General features: G+C 42.8%; 1 long non-coding RNA gene across 1 annotated transcript in view; it reads right to left on the bottom strand.

Moving 5' to 3' along the window:
* Positions 1-924: 924 nt before the first annotated feature.
* The window catches only part of LOC116912293, a 72,436-nt gene continuing 55,834 nt past the window's right edge, over positions 925-17,526 (bottom strand). Inside the window, exon 2 of the long non-coding RNA XR_004389440.1 lies at positions 925-1,586. This is a non-coding gene — a long non-coding RNA (uncharacterized LOC116912293). The remainder of the gene's footprint in view (positions 1,587-17,526) is intronic.

Genomic DNA, 17,526 nt, shown 5'->3' with positions numbered 1-17,526 from the left:
TGCTATTGGGATGTAACATACAAGAGAAGAATAAAACACAAATAAAAATAGAACAGATAAGAGATGACTATGAGTTTTTACTGATAATGTAATTTTTGAGATATTCACACATGAATATTGTATTTGTAGTATCCTGCTCCTTCCTCCCAAGTACGTGAGCTACTTTTCTGGAAATCGCATGCATAAAATATCACGTCTGAGTAAGACCTGCCTAACTGCAACACCAGTTGATGTGACAATGTGGAGGGGGAAACTCCATGAGGTCCCACTCCCAGATGAAGAGCTATAGGTGGTCACCACCTGAGAGAGGTAGAAACAGTTTTTTCAAGGAGAAACTTCCATATAGCATGTCCAGTCTCAAGTGGTCATCATCCCTAAACACATGTACATCCAAGCAGTACCAATAGGTGTGTATACATATATGTGTGTATATATAGATAGATAGATAAAAATAGCTATATAAACAATGAGCATTTTAGAAGACAGTAACGTAAGTTATAACTCTGGCAAATACTCAAAAGTTAGTAGCAATCTCAAATAAATGACTGAGGTTTAAAGCATGAACTTACAGTGTTTTTGTGTAATTGAATTACAGGAATGAGAATCCTGTGAAATTATCATGCTTTGTGAACATGACACACTAAAACCGAGTTCTGATTCAAATTCCGACTTAGGACCTTGAACTTTGAACTTTGAACTCAAGAGGAAGTGGCCTCAGGGACATGCTATTTCTTCTCTCATTTCTATGTCCCACCCTGTGGACAAAGGATGTGGGAAGGCCACAGTAACGAGGCCTCTCTGTGCATCTTCCCTTTGTTGATAAGCAATGACTGTGGCTGGGAAAACTCAAGATCGATTCATTTCTCTCTTTCTTTCTTTCTCTCTCTCTTTCTTTCTCTCTCTCTTTCTTTCTTTCTCTCTCTCTTTCTTTCTTTCTTTCTTTCTTTCTAGTTACAGTCTTGAAACTTGTGACCAAGAACACAAGGAAATAAATGACCACTAAGGAACCACAGAGAACATAGAAACTATCCCCCGAGGAGTGTGGCTATGTATGCAGTGTCCCTTAAAATATAGATTTTCAACTTATTCCCAAGGGGGAAAAGAAGAGCTGCCTTGGCTATGAGCTCTGTCCCCAAATAATAGATAATAATATTTTCTCATGAAGTAAGTTTGCCTGAGGGATTCAGACATTCTGTCCCTTCAAAATTCACATTAGACCACTGTAATTTGCCCCGGAGTCTCAATTAGCTAGTTCGTCATGTCCAAATGTAAGCAAACCATGGAGGAGAAGGAGACAAGACGCCTGTGAAGAGATACCGTGGGGAGACGGAGACCCCCTCAGTCCCCTTCAACTGTAGGGATCCCTAAGGACTTTTTTCTCCTACTTACCAAGGGCTTGGTTTCATCTTCGTCTTTGAAATAATGAAGCTGGTCCCCCTTGAGCACAAACCAGCGTGTATGCCAAGTCTTGACAAAGCCTCCTTGCTTCCTCAGCCACCCACACTTGGTGGCATTCTGCCGCCCTTGGCTGTGGGGATTCTCTGTGGAGTCACAATTTTCCTCCATTCTCAAGCTGATGGATTTCCCTATGCAGAAACAAAAGGAAAGAAAAAGGATAAGGTGTTCTGTCCCCACTGTTCTTAAGGAGAGGGGGGAGAGGGGGAGAGGGGGAGGGAGGAGGAGAGAGAGAGGAAGAAGAGAGGAGGAGGAGGAAGAAAGGAGAGCGAAGAAAAAAGAAAATGAAGGAAGGGAGAGAGACAGAGAGAGACAGAGAGACACAGAGAGAGAGAGAGAGAGAGAGAGAGAGAGAGAGAGAGACAGAGAGAGAGAGAGACAGAGAGTGAGAGAGAGACAGAGAGTCACAGAGAGTCACAGGAGGGCTGAAACATGCATATTGATTCGCTGGCTGGACGTCTAGAAGCTGGCCACATACCTGCCAAGGGTATGCCCAAAGGGAGAGAGCGTGCTGTACTTGCCTGCCTTCTTAAGGGAGCTGGGGGCTAAGAACCCTTTCCTCCTGAGTAGAGCTGCGGAGTGGGAAATTTCTGGAGGATCCAGCAATGAAAACCGAGCCATCAGCACCTAGGCCCATGAGCCTGCTGTGCAGTGCTGAGGCCCTGCGTGTGCAGGCCTGGCTTGTGGTTACCTGAGCAAGCACAATTCCCACACATGTTAAAGCTTAGGGGGACTATTTTTAAGACCTCACTGGAAGACGCTTGTTTTGCACATGTGGAAATCTCTTAAGATGTTATTCTCTGCTTCCTCCAGAGTTTCAACCAGAGGGTTTCCTCTGCCGAGGAGCTGTGCAGCTGAGGACGCTTAGGAACAACAAGAAAACAAAACAAACAAAACGAAATCTAAAAGGAACTTTCATGGCTAACTGAATTTCCTTTCCCCAACAGGCTCCCTCGAATGCAGGAATGGGGGACTATGGTCAACATCCAGGGTACACTGAGCATTATTTCAGACTGTGTACAAAGGAGAAAAAGGGTATCCACTCGACAGAGAGCAAGAAAACGAGCCATGGGCACCCAGAATCAGCAGCAGTTTTAGGAAGGCAGAAGAAATACAAGAGTGGGCAGGAAGTGGGCAGGAGGTGGGTAGGAGGTGGGCAGGAGGTGGGCTTTTGGCTACAAGCATTTGTTCATGGAAATAGACCCCAGTAAACCCAGTAAATGTGGTGAAAAATTAATACATACAGCATATATATACATCAAATATGTCATATGTATATGATATACATATCATACATATATCATACACACACACACACACACACACACACACACACACACATATAAAGCTTCCTCCAGTTCCTTGCTAGTCTTTATTTCTAAACATTTATTCAGGTAGTGGGAAGTGTTAGCTCATCCCTGGTCTTCATATGAGGGTACAAGAAGAGAATCAACTCTTGGAACACAAGCTATTCTTACTAAGGTATTTCCATGTTGCCTTTATTTTGATAATTCTGAGTTGTACTCAAAGATGAGAGCATCCTCACCCCCTTCATTTTCACTACTCACTCTTCATCCACTTGTTCTGTCCAGAGTCCCAGTGACAAATCACATGGTGTTTGTGCCAGCCCCGCTCATCTGTGTCTCTTCCCTGGAGGTGACAGCTCCGACAGCCCTTAGTTGGGGTCCTTGAACTCCTTTGGGGTAATTCTTCCACTTAGTCGCAGCAGTGTTTTTGCCCCTGGGCTGTAATCTCTTTATTTGGGTCACTTTGGCCATCTTCTAGCAGCATCCTGATACCCCCAATCTTTCCTTCAGTTTCTCCTTCGAGCTACTGCATACTTTGGTTGGCTCACTGGTATAGTCTCGTGCTGTGTCTACAAGTACCCTTTCTATGGTGGAATTCCACAGTTGCTACCTTCTCCTTTCTGGGATGCATACTGAAACCTTCCCCTCCAAGGGGCATTCCCATGGCATAGACAGCTGACAGAGAGAACATTCTCTCCCTGTGTGTGCATGTATCTGCAGATTGGATCATGCCTGGTGTGTGATGTGAGTTCGTTATTCCCGGAGGGCAGGAACTTGCAACTCTTTTTCTTCCATAGCTCTTGACCTAGTGTAATGAAGCAGGCGAGCTCCATTCTACTTGAACTCTCTCCCACGTGCACGTGCGTGTGCGTGTGTGTGTGTGTGTGTGTGTGTGTGTGTGTGTAATTTAAAAAATAAGTATGTTCATTTATACCACTGTAAATAATCTTTATTTTTGTCTGCTGGTATTTAAATTATTGCAACATATACAATTTATTTCTTCACCATTCTGTTTTTTCTTTGACTGAACAACTTGTAAATTTAAATAAGAACATAAAATAAGCATTCTGACACACACACACACACACACACACACACACACACACACACCCCTACAACGTATTACAGCCAAACAAATTCTTTCTTTGGGGCTCTTTTTAGGTTCCCTCTCAAATTCATGCATTTTATTAACTTAAAAAAATATTGCGTCTAAAGATTTCCAAGGTAATTAGCAAGCTCCCATCAATAATAAGGAAATACATGCAGCCAATTCCCTTTTCCTTCCTACTCTTTCTGACTTAATGGAAAACGTGTGGCTGTGTCAGGACACAGTTTATGACCCTTCGTGCATCAGTTGCTTCTAAGTTTGCCTAAGCCAGGGCAAGTGCAGGGCCCACTGAACCCCTGGAAAAGCTGTAGCACGATTTCATAATACATCATCTCAGCAATGCTAATTACATTATTCAAACAAATGAAAATGATTTATTATAAACCTGGGGGGGAAGGACGTCGTGCCTGCTGCTGTATGGAAGAAAAACAAAATGCAACAAAACAAACTCGAGTCCTACAAAACTAATCAAGGTGTTTGTGGAGAAGTAGAGACATCTGGAGAAAAAGAATCAAGTCCTCTCTCCATCTCAAAATAAAGAGGAGGAACCGGATCATTTCTGTCTCAGGTCCCCCCAGTCCCTACAGTGTGTCATCATCACTACAATTCCGTCACTGTGAATTATCAGGTGTCTGACCATCCTCCGTACCTAGTGAACCATCCATCAGTCAATGTTTGATGCTGTGATCCACCTTGCATTAGGGTCTTACACCAGGTGCCTCAGGGTGACATTATCTCCTCCCAGAACCCGATAGTCTCAAAGCTGATCATGGTACATGACACATTGATAACAAAACTGATCACTGATACCCAATACTTCCTCAAATCCAAATATCAAATATCTGCAAACTCGAAGGAGCAGAGGCCCCATATCCTTCTAATTTGTCTACTGAGTTTCAGTCATCCTCTGCTGAGAAGACAGTTCTCACACGGCTGGAATTGTTTGCTTCTATTGCAAATCAACGCAGACACGTGCTCGCCAAACTTCATCCTTCCAAAAGCTGAGGAAAGCTGTGAGACATTTACGTCAGGTAGGGACTCTACAGCTAAAATTTTTATCGACTTCGCACTATATGTGTTCTACAATCCAGTTTTCTCATGATCCACAGGCTCTGAGACTACCAGGATCCTATTAACCTGATGTCCACTAACTCTTCTAATCCAACACATACACACCACATACACACCATACACACACACACACACACACACACACACACACACATGCACACACACACCACATACATACACACATATCACATACATATACACCATACACATACACACACATAACACATACATATACACCATACACATACACACACATATCACATACATACACCACACACATTCGCATGCATGTGCGCACAGACACATACACACACACACACACACACCACACATACACACACACATCACATACACACACACACATCACATACACACACCCACACCATACACCACACACACACACATCTACCCACCTCACCCCCCCCACACACACACTCACACACACACACATACACACCACACACACATATCACACATACACACATACAAACACATACACACACCAAACACACATAAACACACCACTTACATACACGCACACCACACACACAGACACACACCACATACATACAACACACACAACACACATACCCCACATATACATTCATATACATACCACACACATACACAAACACACACCACATACACACACATATACCACACACACACCATATACACACACATACCAACACACACACATCATATACGCATACACACACCACACCACACACACATACTAACAGCAGATTTTTGTTTGGTTTTTGTTGTTATTCTTTTGTTTGGAGCCTCTCAAGTTCCTTTACGCCTGCAGTCTTCACTTACGTTAACCTGTCTCCAGAATTCTGCCTTTGGCTCTTTCCACAGCCTTTCACCTGAATCTCAGTCTAAACTCCACCTCCTCCAGTGGCTGCCTAGAATGACTACGAATTAGTTCAGCTCTTCATGTTCTCAGTTACCCAACAATGACCCCTCACCTGGCTTCTAAGCAGTTCCCTGAATTGCTAATTATTTCATGGATTTTTTTTGTCTGGTTTCCTTACATGAGTTTTGTTTATTTGATTTTTTTCATTGTCTTTCTAACCCTGAATCCCAAAGGAACTATATGCTACATGAGGTCAAGGCCAAGGCTTTGCTGACCTCAGCACCCCAGTGCCTTTCACAGTGCATACTGGGTCCTCCCTCAGTACACATCTTCTGATGGAGGGAAGGTGCTGCTTGTCCTAGCTTTGTTTTTATTGCTGTGATTAAAAAAAAAAGAAAGGAAGGAAAGAAGGAAGGAAGGAAGGAAGGAAGGAAGGAAAGAAGGAGAGAAAGAAGAAAGAAAGAAAAAAAAAGAAAGAAAAAAAAAAAAAGGAAAGAAGGAAGGAAGGAAGGAAAAAGAAATATACATTGACCAGAAGCAACTTGCATGCTGGGGCTTAAGCTCTATGTCCCTACCACAAGAGGTTGCTGAAAGAAGTCAGGGCAGGAACCCAAGGCAGAAGCTTGGAGGCAGGAACTGAGGCAGAGGCTATGCAGGATCATTGTTCACTGGTTTGCTCAGCCTGCTTCCTTATACAACCCAAGAGCACTGCTCAGTGCCAGCACTGTCCAGGATGAGCTAGGTTCTCCCACAGCTATCACCAATCATAAAGTGCCCCACAGGCTTCTCTATGGAGGCATCACCTCAAGTGAGGTTCCTTCTTCCCACCTGGCGTCTCACTTAGGTCAAAACGACAACAAGGACAACAATAACAAAAAACCCTAACTAGCACAATGTATAACAATGTAACAACCACAACAGACTTTCTGCAAAAGTAACTCGGGCTGCTTGTTCTTTTTCTTGCTATTAAATTCCTTAGTGATAGTTGTACACTTTAGGAGCTTGGGTCCCCTACCCCCCCCCCGGCCCCCTTGGCATGGGAGATTTCAGTTAACATGCAGTCACACGACACATTTCGATAACCTTGAATGCCCTTTAAAATCATAACAACAGCAAGAGCAACAGACTTCAGATAAAACATGACTCTGAAAATCTCACTTTCTAGCCTTGGTAGTAAATGCATGTACCCGGCCTGTCTAGCATCAGATGAGTATGGTTTCTATGTTCCCGTCCTCAGAGCACAACTGGATGTCCACTGGGCAGATCCTTTCCTTCACAGTCAGGACGTAGAAGCTGAGAGCGGCCTGAGGTGACCAAACAGAACCACCAACTGATCGACATCACACGGAAAGTGCTCCAACGACGGGGCTACACACTGATTCCCAGCTAAAGCAGAAAACAGAACTGAGAACTTAGCTGGCATTTCCCTGTCACTCTTGGGAACAGCCCTGATGATGGCTGCCGTGTCGCGTCCTACCTGACGATGCTCCATCATTTAATTACCTTAATCATTTTATCAATAACTGTCTGTTATTGCTCGGTGGCTGACGATTTTGTATCTACAAATATAGTGATTCTTTGGCAAGCAGAGGAACTAGGATCACATACTGTGGTCAAAAGGGAATTCATTCTCCTAACAGAATTCCCCAGACTCAGAGCACAGGTGCGCACGCATGCATGCATGCACGCACACACACACACACACACACACACACACACACACACACACACACATAGGGACTTAAACTGGTGACTTCATTCCAACAGAGGATACATTTACAAAACTGCATATAAATAGGATGCCAGATGCCACAGAGTTGCAATATATCCCAATTTAGTCACAGATTTAACGGCGCATGTCCAGGAAATAGAAAAAGAGACACAAGGAAGGAACAGAAGTAGAGGAGAAGGAGAGAGAGAATAATTGGGAAGCACCAGCAATCCCACAGGGACAGCCTGCTCTCCACTCTGTACATGAGTGCAGGCTGCAGCCTCTGAGGCGTGGCCAGGCTGTAAAGAGATGGCTGGCTCACAGCTCAAGTGGGAGCTCCAGAGTCTGAACATCCAGGATCCCAAGCCTCATGACCCTCAGCAGAAACAAATGACTCCTGTGGGCCAGACAGTCCGTGGCCTCTCCTGGGAGAAAGTGAAAATTGCCAATGTTGGAAAAACACTGCAATTAGCAAAATGGTTTTTTTTTTTGGGGGGGGGGGCTTTCCAGAGTAGTTTTGGTCGCATCCAACTGTCCCTGTTTTCAGAGATGGGGAAGGCATCGTAACCGCACTTCTTGTGCACAGGCACACAGTAGGAGATCACAGATAACCAATATTTAACTCCGCTGTCTTGGTTGCTAAAAAACAACAGAAGCAAAACTCACTGTGTTTTGTGGGTGTTGGTAACATGCTCTTTTGTCAAGCATCTTACTGATATTTTAACGGCTGCATTTCCAGTCCAACACACAGCCCACCTGTACAGTTCACACTATAAAAACATACGCGCAAAACTAGAAATAATCTACAGGACCCAGGCATGCCTTTGTGGATGGATACACTCGAGCAAAGGGCTTGCGAGACTTGGTGGTCCCTAGAACTCTGAGGGAGTAGCTGGGATTTAAACCAAGACTATAGTGCTCTATGGTAGCTTGTGAGCAGACAGCCCCAAGTGTACCAGCCTCGCCCAAATGTCTGAATGTCACATGGTCATGGCTTTTCGCCACTTCCCCTTAGAGCATGGTCTTCGTTAAGGAAATCTTCCGGAACATTCTCCACGGTCTTACACGTTAGCCAGTGGCTAATCATGAGGGAATAGCCTCTTTGCGTCTAGGTGGCTCAAGTGTACATAAAGGGGGAGGTTTGGCTGTGTTGCATCTTCAGAAAAGGAGGGGACAGGCTCTTCTGAAGAGATCCGTGGTTTGTTTTGTCCTTCTGCTGAACTTGGGAGGTGTCCGTCTTGTAACAGGTCAGCCATGACTAGAATTACAGCACACAGTGTTGTACAGTAAACCAAAGCTTCCCCACCACATCAGGTCAAAGCTGGTTTATCTTTAACTCCACTGCCCTTCCCTCCCCTGCTTCCTTAGCCCTCCTTCCTGTGAGAGCCCTCCCTAGAAACCGCTTGGCTGTTGATCAGCTCAGACTCTAGATTCAAGCGCTGCAGCTCTTAGCGCCCTCACTTCTGGTTCTACTCTCCTCCCTGGCCACAGTTGTTCAACACAGATGTCACTGCCCATCCCAGGAAGGCTTGCTATAGTTTCCTGCCTCTCTCCATGACCCAGCCAAGCTATCCGACTGCTCAGTTTCTTAGGGATACCAGGAAAAAGAGGGTGAACTGCCAGTGTAACCTTGGGAGCCATGAAAGGTGGGCTGAAAACAAAGGCAAGACAGGAATAGGCTACCAAGGAGTGCGTGTGTGAATGGGAACAGAGCCATGAGTGTCAGGAGATAGAACAGCCAGAGCGAGAGGTGATGCCTCCGTTAGCAGTCTTTGCCCCTGGAGGACAGACGGATAGCATCTCTCAATACTTGGGGTGGGAGAGTGCTGGAAATTCAGCTCAGGTATGACAGTATGAGGAGGTGGGGGATCCCTTCAGAGGTGGGCCCTAGAAGTAGGTATTTAGGTCACTGGGATTCATTGTTATCCTCGGAAAGAGCTAACGTAGCTATCCCTGGATAATTCTAAAAACAGCAGGTTTCTATTGCTAGAGAAGGTCATGCCAAAGAGTCTCTCAGCTTCCTGTCTGGCCGGATCTTGTTTGCTCCTCTCTGAATGTGCTCCCCCAGTTGTGAGGCCTTCCCACATGAGGCCCTGGCCAGAGATCCATGAGGCTGCTCACCTCAGGCTTCCAGCCTCTGTCAACAGGAATTAACAAAATTCTCCCTCATAAATAATCTAGGCTCAGGAATTTTGTTTTAGAAATAGAAAGCAAGGTAGTATAATGTGATTATATTCCCCCCTAAATAGAATGTCCTCCCCACACCCCCCTTTTACACATCCACAAACAGACACACTCACACACACACACACACACATGCACGCACGCCCGCGCACACACATACACACACACACACACACACACACACACGCTGCGCACACCACACACACACACTCATATGAAGATAGAGCACCACCTTAGATTTTTAGACTTTACAACCCCAGACCTCTCACATCTCTTCCTAAATTATTATACTGGCTCTCTGTCTGCTCACAGAGTCCATTCCTACTGCAACAGCGTTATACATTCAATCCTTGACAGCAGGATTTCCTTTTAGAAAACGGATCGGGTCATGACATTGTAGTGCTTGTGCTTTTCCAATAATTGCTCATTTGCACTCAGAGTTAAATCTAAAACATCTGGTCTGGCATAGAAAGGCCAGTGTGATTCCCACCTGCCTTTCCCAAATGCCACACCATGGCTTTGAATGGCCAGTTCCAACCCCTCTCCTCCTCCTCCCCCTCCTCCGCCTCCTCCCCTCCTCTTCCTCTTCCTCCTCCCCCTCTTCTTGCTCCTCCTCCTTCTCCTTTGAGTTTCCATTCATATGTGATCTTTCCCCCTCCTCCTCCCCCTCCCCCTCCTCCTCTTCTTCCTCTTTCTCCTCTCCCTCCTCCTCTCCCTCCTCCTCCCCCCTCCCTTCCCCTATTCCTCCTCCTCCTCCTCCTGTCCCTCTGAGTTTCCACTCAGTTGTGACCTTACAAGCCCTGAGCATCCATCCGCTTGGGTGTGTTGCTCTTATCCCACAGTCCTTGTCCACAGTACCCCAGCTCCGTGCCCTATTTCACCTTTCCTAGTTTTGTCTTTGTCTCACTTGTTTATGTGTCTCCTGCCCATGTCAGCACCTAGTGTTGCTTTGCTAGTCGGCTATGCATGCCATATATAAGCAAAATATCCACACACATAATGTTTAAAAAATAGAAAGAAAGAAAGAAAGAGAGAAATGTCGAGAGCCCACGCAGGAATCCAGAACCGCTGAAACTGCCAGGTACCTAATGCAATGACACCACACCAGAGTCCCCTGTCTACCTGATCCAAGTGCAGTGGGTTAAAGAGAAACCGACTTTTAGACATTATTGAGAAAAAAGTAAATAAATAACTACGTTTTTGCTTAATGCAATCTTCTGTAATCATTCTTAACCATAAACTGTCCCCAAGAACATCTATCCATGAAGAAAACAAGGAGACTGCAGTACAGGTAAGGATGAGAAGTTTGAAGTAGCATCAACGGGATGCACCCTAGGACTCCAACATAGAAATACCTTAAATCCGCAGTTCACTTCCCAAGGAAACATACAGAAAATGGTCCTGTTGCTTCGTTATTTGAAATTAAATTGTTTAAAACATCAGACAGAGGACAATTATATATATATATACATATATATATCACATATATTAATGTGTGTATGTGTGTATATATATGTGTGTGTGTATATATATATGTATATATATATATATATATATATATATAGAGAGAGAGAGAGAGAGAGAGAGATTACATTATAAACCAATCTACATCTTGTGTTGTAATCTTCACATTGTCTACAATTATTTTCCTCGGATATAAAATGACTTAATCATGTGGAAATTATAAAAACATAAACTCTTTAGAATTTCCTTTATTTTTGTTCACTCCTGGATATTTTGTGTTGTATGTTTAATATTTCGGGAGAGATCATGCTTCCTTGTACGGAGGTTTTAGTCAATTACTAAGGAGAGTATTTTGATCCATATTTAGAAGTAGTCTCTACCTTCCCATCACCACCTGAGGAATTCATGAACAGGACCCTTAAATTTCTCACAGCTTAGAACCTCAGTAGAAAGGAAATCAAAACAAAATGAAGGCTTTACTGATGATGGGGCTAAGAAAATGTCGACAGATACATGGTGGGTGTCCTTCAATCATTTCAGCTCTTGACAGACATTACAATCACCTGGGTGAGTTCCCCGATGTCCCCTCAACACAGAAATCTTGAAGAAAGAAAAAGTAAATGTGAGTTGAATGTTTCTCCCTTTATATTAATTAAACTGACATGACTAGACTCTTCAAATAACACCAAACATTTGATCTTATAAACGTGTCAACTTAAACGCTCCTGCGTTCTCCTATACCTCTCATCCAGCCATCTTTTGTTTTGAAAAGCAATAGGCAAGAAGGTTTCCACATCTAAAACTAAGACATAAGGGGATTATGCTACCAAAGACAGAACAACAGAGATAAAGGAGAAATGTGAATACAAGAGGGAGAGGGGAACAGGCAGCACAGGATTCTGAGAAAGACTCCAAGCCCTGCCCAGGGTACCATTTCTCTGGGCCTTCTCTCATAAGACAGTCTTTGTACCTGAGGTTTATGGAGTCCCTCGAACCCTGCTCCCCCATGGGTATTTTTAAGGTAACATAACAGCTTTCATAAAGCACTGCTTTGATATTAGACAGTCTGACCTGGGAAAATCTCATGCCATTGACCACACACCATTCCAAGTCTCTCTGTGGGGCCAGCCTTTTATTCAATCATACTTCAAAAAACGGACAAGTGGTCAACCTGACTAAGATAGCGATTTGTTTCCAATGAACTTTGAGGTTCCCCCTTCATGCAGAAGCCTGGGGTGCTTAATGATCTCCAATAAGGAAGCTTCTGCTTCCTCAATTAATCCTATGGGCTGAGTACCACCGGGCTCTCTCTATAAGGCCAGGAAAATGATTCGGCTCCCTAAGTATATAAATCTAGACCTAGTCACTGAACCTCAATTACTCGCGCAGTGGTTCATCACGTGGGCACTGACAAGACAGCTTTTTCATTAGAGTTTGAACAAGCTGGGGGAAAGATGTCAAAGTAGAAAGAGAGAGGGAGAGAAAAATGCCCGACCGCTAATCTACTTTCTCAAGATTACTCCTGTCAAAAAGGACCGTGATTTGTCAAATCGCCATGTTTAATGAGATCTAATTATTCTCATAATTCGAACACTTTAATACCTCAAAATCATTCATTTATGCCTTATTTTAGAGAAGCCAAATAGCAAGCTATCTTTAATATGAGATATATTCAATTATCTTTCATTCAAAAGAAAAAGACTTAAAATGGGGTAGGCACCTCGGTGGTATGTATTTGGAATATCCAGAGCCTCTCCAAAGGTGAGGCTGTGTCTTGAATGCCATCTTGTTCTGATTGAGCCCAGTCTTTCTTCAGTAGGACAGACCAGCACCTGGTTGCTCAGAGGCCTGAGCTGTATTGAGACTATGGCATCGTAGGCGTAGAAAGAGCACGTGTGACTTGCTCATATCACCTAGAGTTCTTTCTTATGGACGTGAGAGACACCAGAAGAATGACGTGTAGCCCGACAGCATTCATCATCCCTGATGACCAGAATTCTACAAAATAAAAACACTTGGGGACAAGTGGTGTGGGAGGTCAGAGAGGGATCTGTGGAAAGCAGGTTATGGTTTGGTACCTCCGCTCCGCCCTTGACTGTCTTTCCCCAACCGTGTGGGATACAGCTCGCTCTTGGCAAACTGAACAAGTGCGTTTCCTTTATACCTGATCCAGTCTGAGTTGCTGTTAATAAACTGTTACACAGGTGAATCGTTTTACAATAGGAAAGAAACACTAAAATTTCTTTGAGACGCTGTCTTTAAAATAGCAAAAATCTAGTCTTAAATCCTACAGTTTACTATTCTGTACGTGTGCAGAGGTTCATTCAAGCTAGATCTTCAGCTGAAACCCAAACCTTACAAATGAAGATATAAGGAAATAAATTTGCAGTATGAGGCAGGAAGTGAATTGATGATAAGAAAAGCAACAGCATGAAATTACGATGTTCACTTTAGGCAGAGGGTTCCGTTTGTTCAAAAGCTTCCTCAAGGAGACTCATGGTTCCTTGGAGATCATAAGAAGATGTTTATGATGCATGCATCAACCAGAAGGTGTCTACCCATGAAGAAGCACTCCTAGGATTCAACACTAAAACCCTAACTGGGCCACATGATTTCAGAAGTGATTTCCAATGCAAGATACACAAAGCTTCAAGAACCCCATGAAAATGTCCGAGTGCCACCGCATATCAAAGAAATGGATATCTAAACCACCATAAGATATCACCACACATTTGCATTGTAAATGCTTACAAATGGCTGATGGGATGAAGTGGTTAGTGAGGTAACCAATAGGTTCCTGCTATCTGGCAGGTGTGTAAATGGTATCAACGCCTTGGAAGAGGATTTAGCAATGCCGTACAAAATTAAATATCATGTAAACAGTATCATGGCAGAGGATTTAGCAATGATGTAGAAAAATAAATATCCTCCTAGTTGTGATATAGCAATTCTGATTCCATATTCTTAATAGAGAAACAGAATCCTCATGTTGATAGAGAGATCTGTACGGCAGTGTTCATCTTTATTGTTTTATATAAGTCATACACTGTAAATAACGCAAATGCTGTCAGCCAATAGGTAAACACACAAAACAAACTGTAAAACCTGAGAGCAGAGTCAGTAAAGAAAACCACAAATGTGTGTGAATGTGGATGCATCTTATTGTTGAGTGGAAGAGGCCAGTGGAGTCGCCGTGTGATCCCATGCACACAGCGTTGACTAAACAGGCTCTATCCATCGTGATACCTGCTACCAAGGGGCAAGCATAGGCTCGAAACTTCTAGGATGGTATAAATGCCTTATATTTTGATGGGATATGAGATATGAGTTCCATGTGTACGGACACTTGTCTAAACTTGTGAACTGTTCACCTAAGTTGTGTGTACAAATTATTATTATTATTTATTATTACTGAATGACTTTATTAAATTTTTTTCAAAAACATTTAAAATAGTGAAGTCTAGTCAGTCGCTGTATTATTTGTAACTCTCAAATTCTTTTCTCTGTTCTTCTACACTGAATAAATAAACATAAACACTGACCTCACTAGGAAGTTAGGTTTCTCGGGGACACTAGCCTATACCCTGTGGTTTGCATTTGGAATTGGAGCAGTGTGAATCCCGTTTGCAGTAGATATAGAAACGAAATCAGACATGCTTAATCGTGCTTCTAGATGGCCTAGAAGATTGAATTACTTCAACAAGCAACTTGTACACAGCTTGGTTTTTGAATGGTACTCACTTCTGCATGGAAACAGTGCTCTCTGAATTAAAGGCTGATTTATATTCTCTCCTGGACAGAGATTATCAGAAGGCAAAGTAACATCAAGAACTTATGGGGTAATATACAAGAACATGGAATAGCATGAGGTGGCTCCCACTGGCTAAATATGGGACAGTATGAGCGATGAAATAACTGATATAATGAATGGTGTCCATAAAATACATGAACACACACATATGCATACATGCACATGCATGTACACATGTACACACATGCATACATACATGCACATGTATACACACAGGAACACTGCACACGTGCACATGCAAATACATATGCATACACACATATGCACACACACATGCAGACACACAGCACATATGCATGTATATCATGCACATGCATACACACATGCACATGCATGTACACATGCACACACATATGCATACATACATGCATATGTACATTCAGGCACATGCACAGGCACACTGCATACATGCATGCACACCGTGTACATGCACCACATATGCACATGCTTATTCACATGTACACACACACATCCACATGCATACATACATGCACAGGCATAGGCACACTGCACACATGCATGTGCACATGCACATGCACACTCACATAAATATGTATAGGCACACATGTTCACATGCACACACAAACAAGCTCAAGCACACACATATGCACACACACTCACAGACATAGGAGCACATGCACACACAAACATGCACAGGCGCACACACAGGCCCATGCACACCATTTTATATAAGAGGCTTGAGCTTTAGCAGATTTCAGCATGTGTAGCTGTGACCTTGAATCCACACTTCACTAATAATGAGGTGTACCTTACATGCTTGTGTGTGTGTGCACATAATTCTTACAGTAACTCTATGAACTACATGCCATATTATCTCTACATTATAACTAAAGAACAGAATGGTGTCTATAGTCCTACTGGTGATAAGTGGCTATTTTCTTTTAAAGGGCTCTATATGTGTGTAACATAACTGAGGAGACTGTGTTTGTAGTCAGTGATCTATCATTGCTTGTCAATTATCGTGATTTAAAAATAGCATGATTCAAAAACTACACAGGAGGCCAGTCACAAACAAGGCTGCATGCTGAAATAAGATATCTAGACTTTGATTTATGATGCGTGTGGGCATAGTTTCCAATTAGAGATCTGTCACTCAAATTTGTTCATCTTGATATCTATACACAGATCACATTTCACATTATTGGTTTTCTTTCTGCAATCTTCCATGTGAAGGTCTCACCTCACTGAGGACTACTCTGGCTATAGCCCTGGAGAATTGGTGATACATCCTTATTCAACTGTCTTTCTGCCATCTTTGATGGCCAGCAAAGTAGACAGATGTGACACAGCAGTGTTCTCAACCAGGCCAAGGAGGACTTAATCTTTCTATGAACTGAAAATTATCAGTGAAAGTTATAAACTCCTCTGTGCTTTCCTTTGCAAAGAAGCTATAGATCACTGTCACCTTGGTTAGAAAAATTACAAAGACCTGAGACCTAAGGATTTCATTATAGCATGAGAAGTACATGATCAGTAACTCTAGATGCCCTTATCTATAGTCGCCTGTTTAAGTCAGCCAGTCATCCCGAGACCTAGGAAATGACTCATGCAAAACTCAAGAGTGACTTCCCCATGTTGAGAAAAAATAAAATATTGAATAATGTTCAGCAAGAATGCTTTTTAACAGCAGTGGGATTATCTGAGAAAGAGCTGTGAAAATAAGACTTGGAAAACCTTACTGTATTTTCCCAGACATTGCCTAAGAAAACCACACACACACACACACACACACACACACACACACACACACACACACACACACACATCTTCTCATCAAATTCATACTTAATTATGATAAAAATTCATTAAAAGGAGTGCTGATATCCGAGAGGCAAGAGTGAAGTGACTTTTTCATTCCAGAGCCTTAATTTTATTTTTCCCTTTTTCCTATTAAACTATTCATCCTCACCCTTGGGCTCACACAGCCCAATCTCTTATGTTTCCTTTATTATTCTCCCCTAATAAAGGAATGAATAAATGAATAACAGAACAGAGGAGTGGAAACTAGGTATTAGCAGTCGCAAATAGGAACTGGAAGCTTTACTGAGGCAAAGCCACGGGCTGCCATAAAACAACATGTTAGAAAGAAATTAACACGTCATTAGTGGCCTATTTTAACAGGCTCTACTTTTCACAGAGCTGTGCGTGTATTTAAATTGTGTATGTACTTAAAGCTATGTATGTGTGTATATATGTATGTATGCATGTATGTTTGTATGTTTGCATGTATGTTTGTATGTTTGCATGTATGTTTGTATGTTTGTATGTATGTTTGTATGTTTGCATGTATGTTTGTATGTATGTATATATGTATTATATATTATGCTTCATGTATTTAAACATAAGTATCACTTGTGAAAATCCAAACATATTAATACAACTTAAATCACAGCAGACCTAGGCTTCCCCTGAAAACATTCAAATGACTGTTTTGATTAGCTTCGCAATTTCCAAGACGGTCTTCAGGAGTGAAGCCTTGATAAGAAAACACTGTCTACCAATGAGACAAAGTCTCCCAGATGCCAGAGAGGA

Source organism: Rattus rattus, chromosome 11, assembly GCF_011064425.1.
Source record: "Rattus rattus isolate New Zealand chromosome 11, Rrattus_CSIRO_v1, whole genome shotgun sequence".
Lineage (NCBI taxonomy): Eukaryota > Metazoa > Chordata > Mammalia > Rodentia > Muridae > Rattus > Rattus rattus.
Note: the sequence above shows the minus strand (reverse complement) of the source record. Positions and strands in the feature narration are given on the sequence as shown.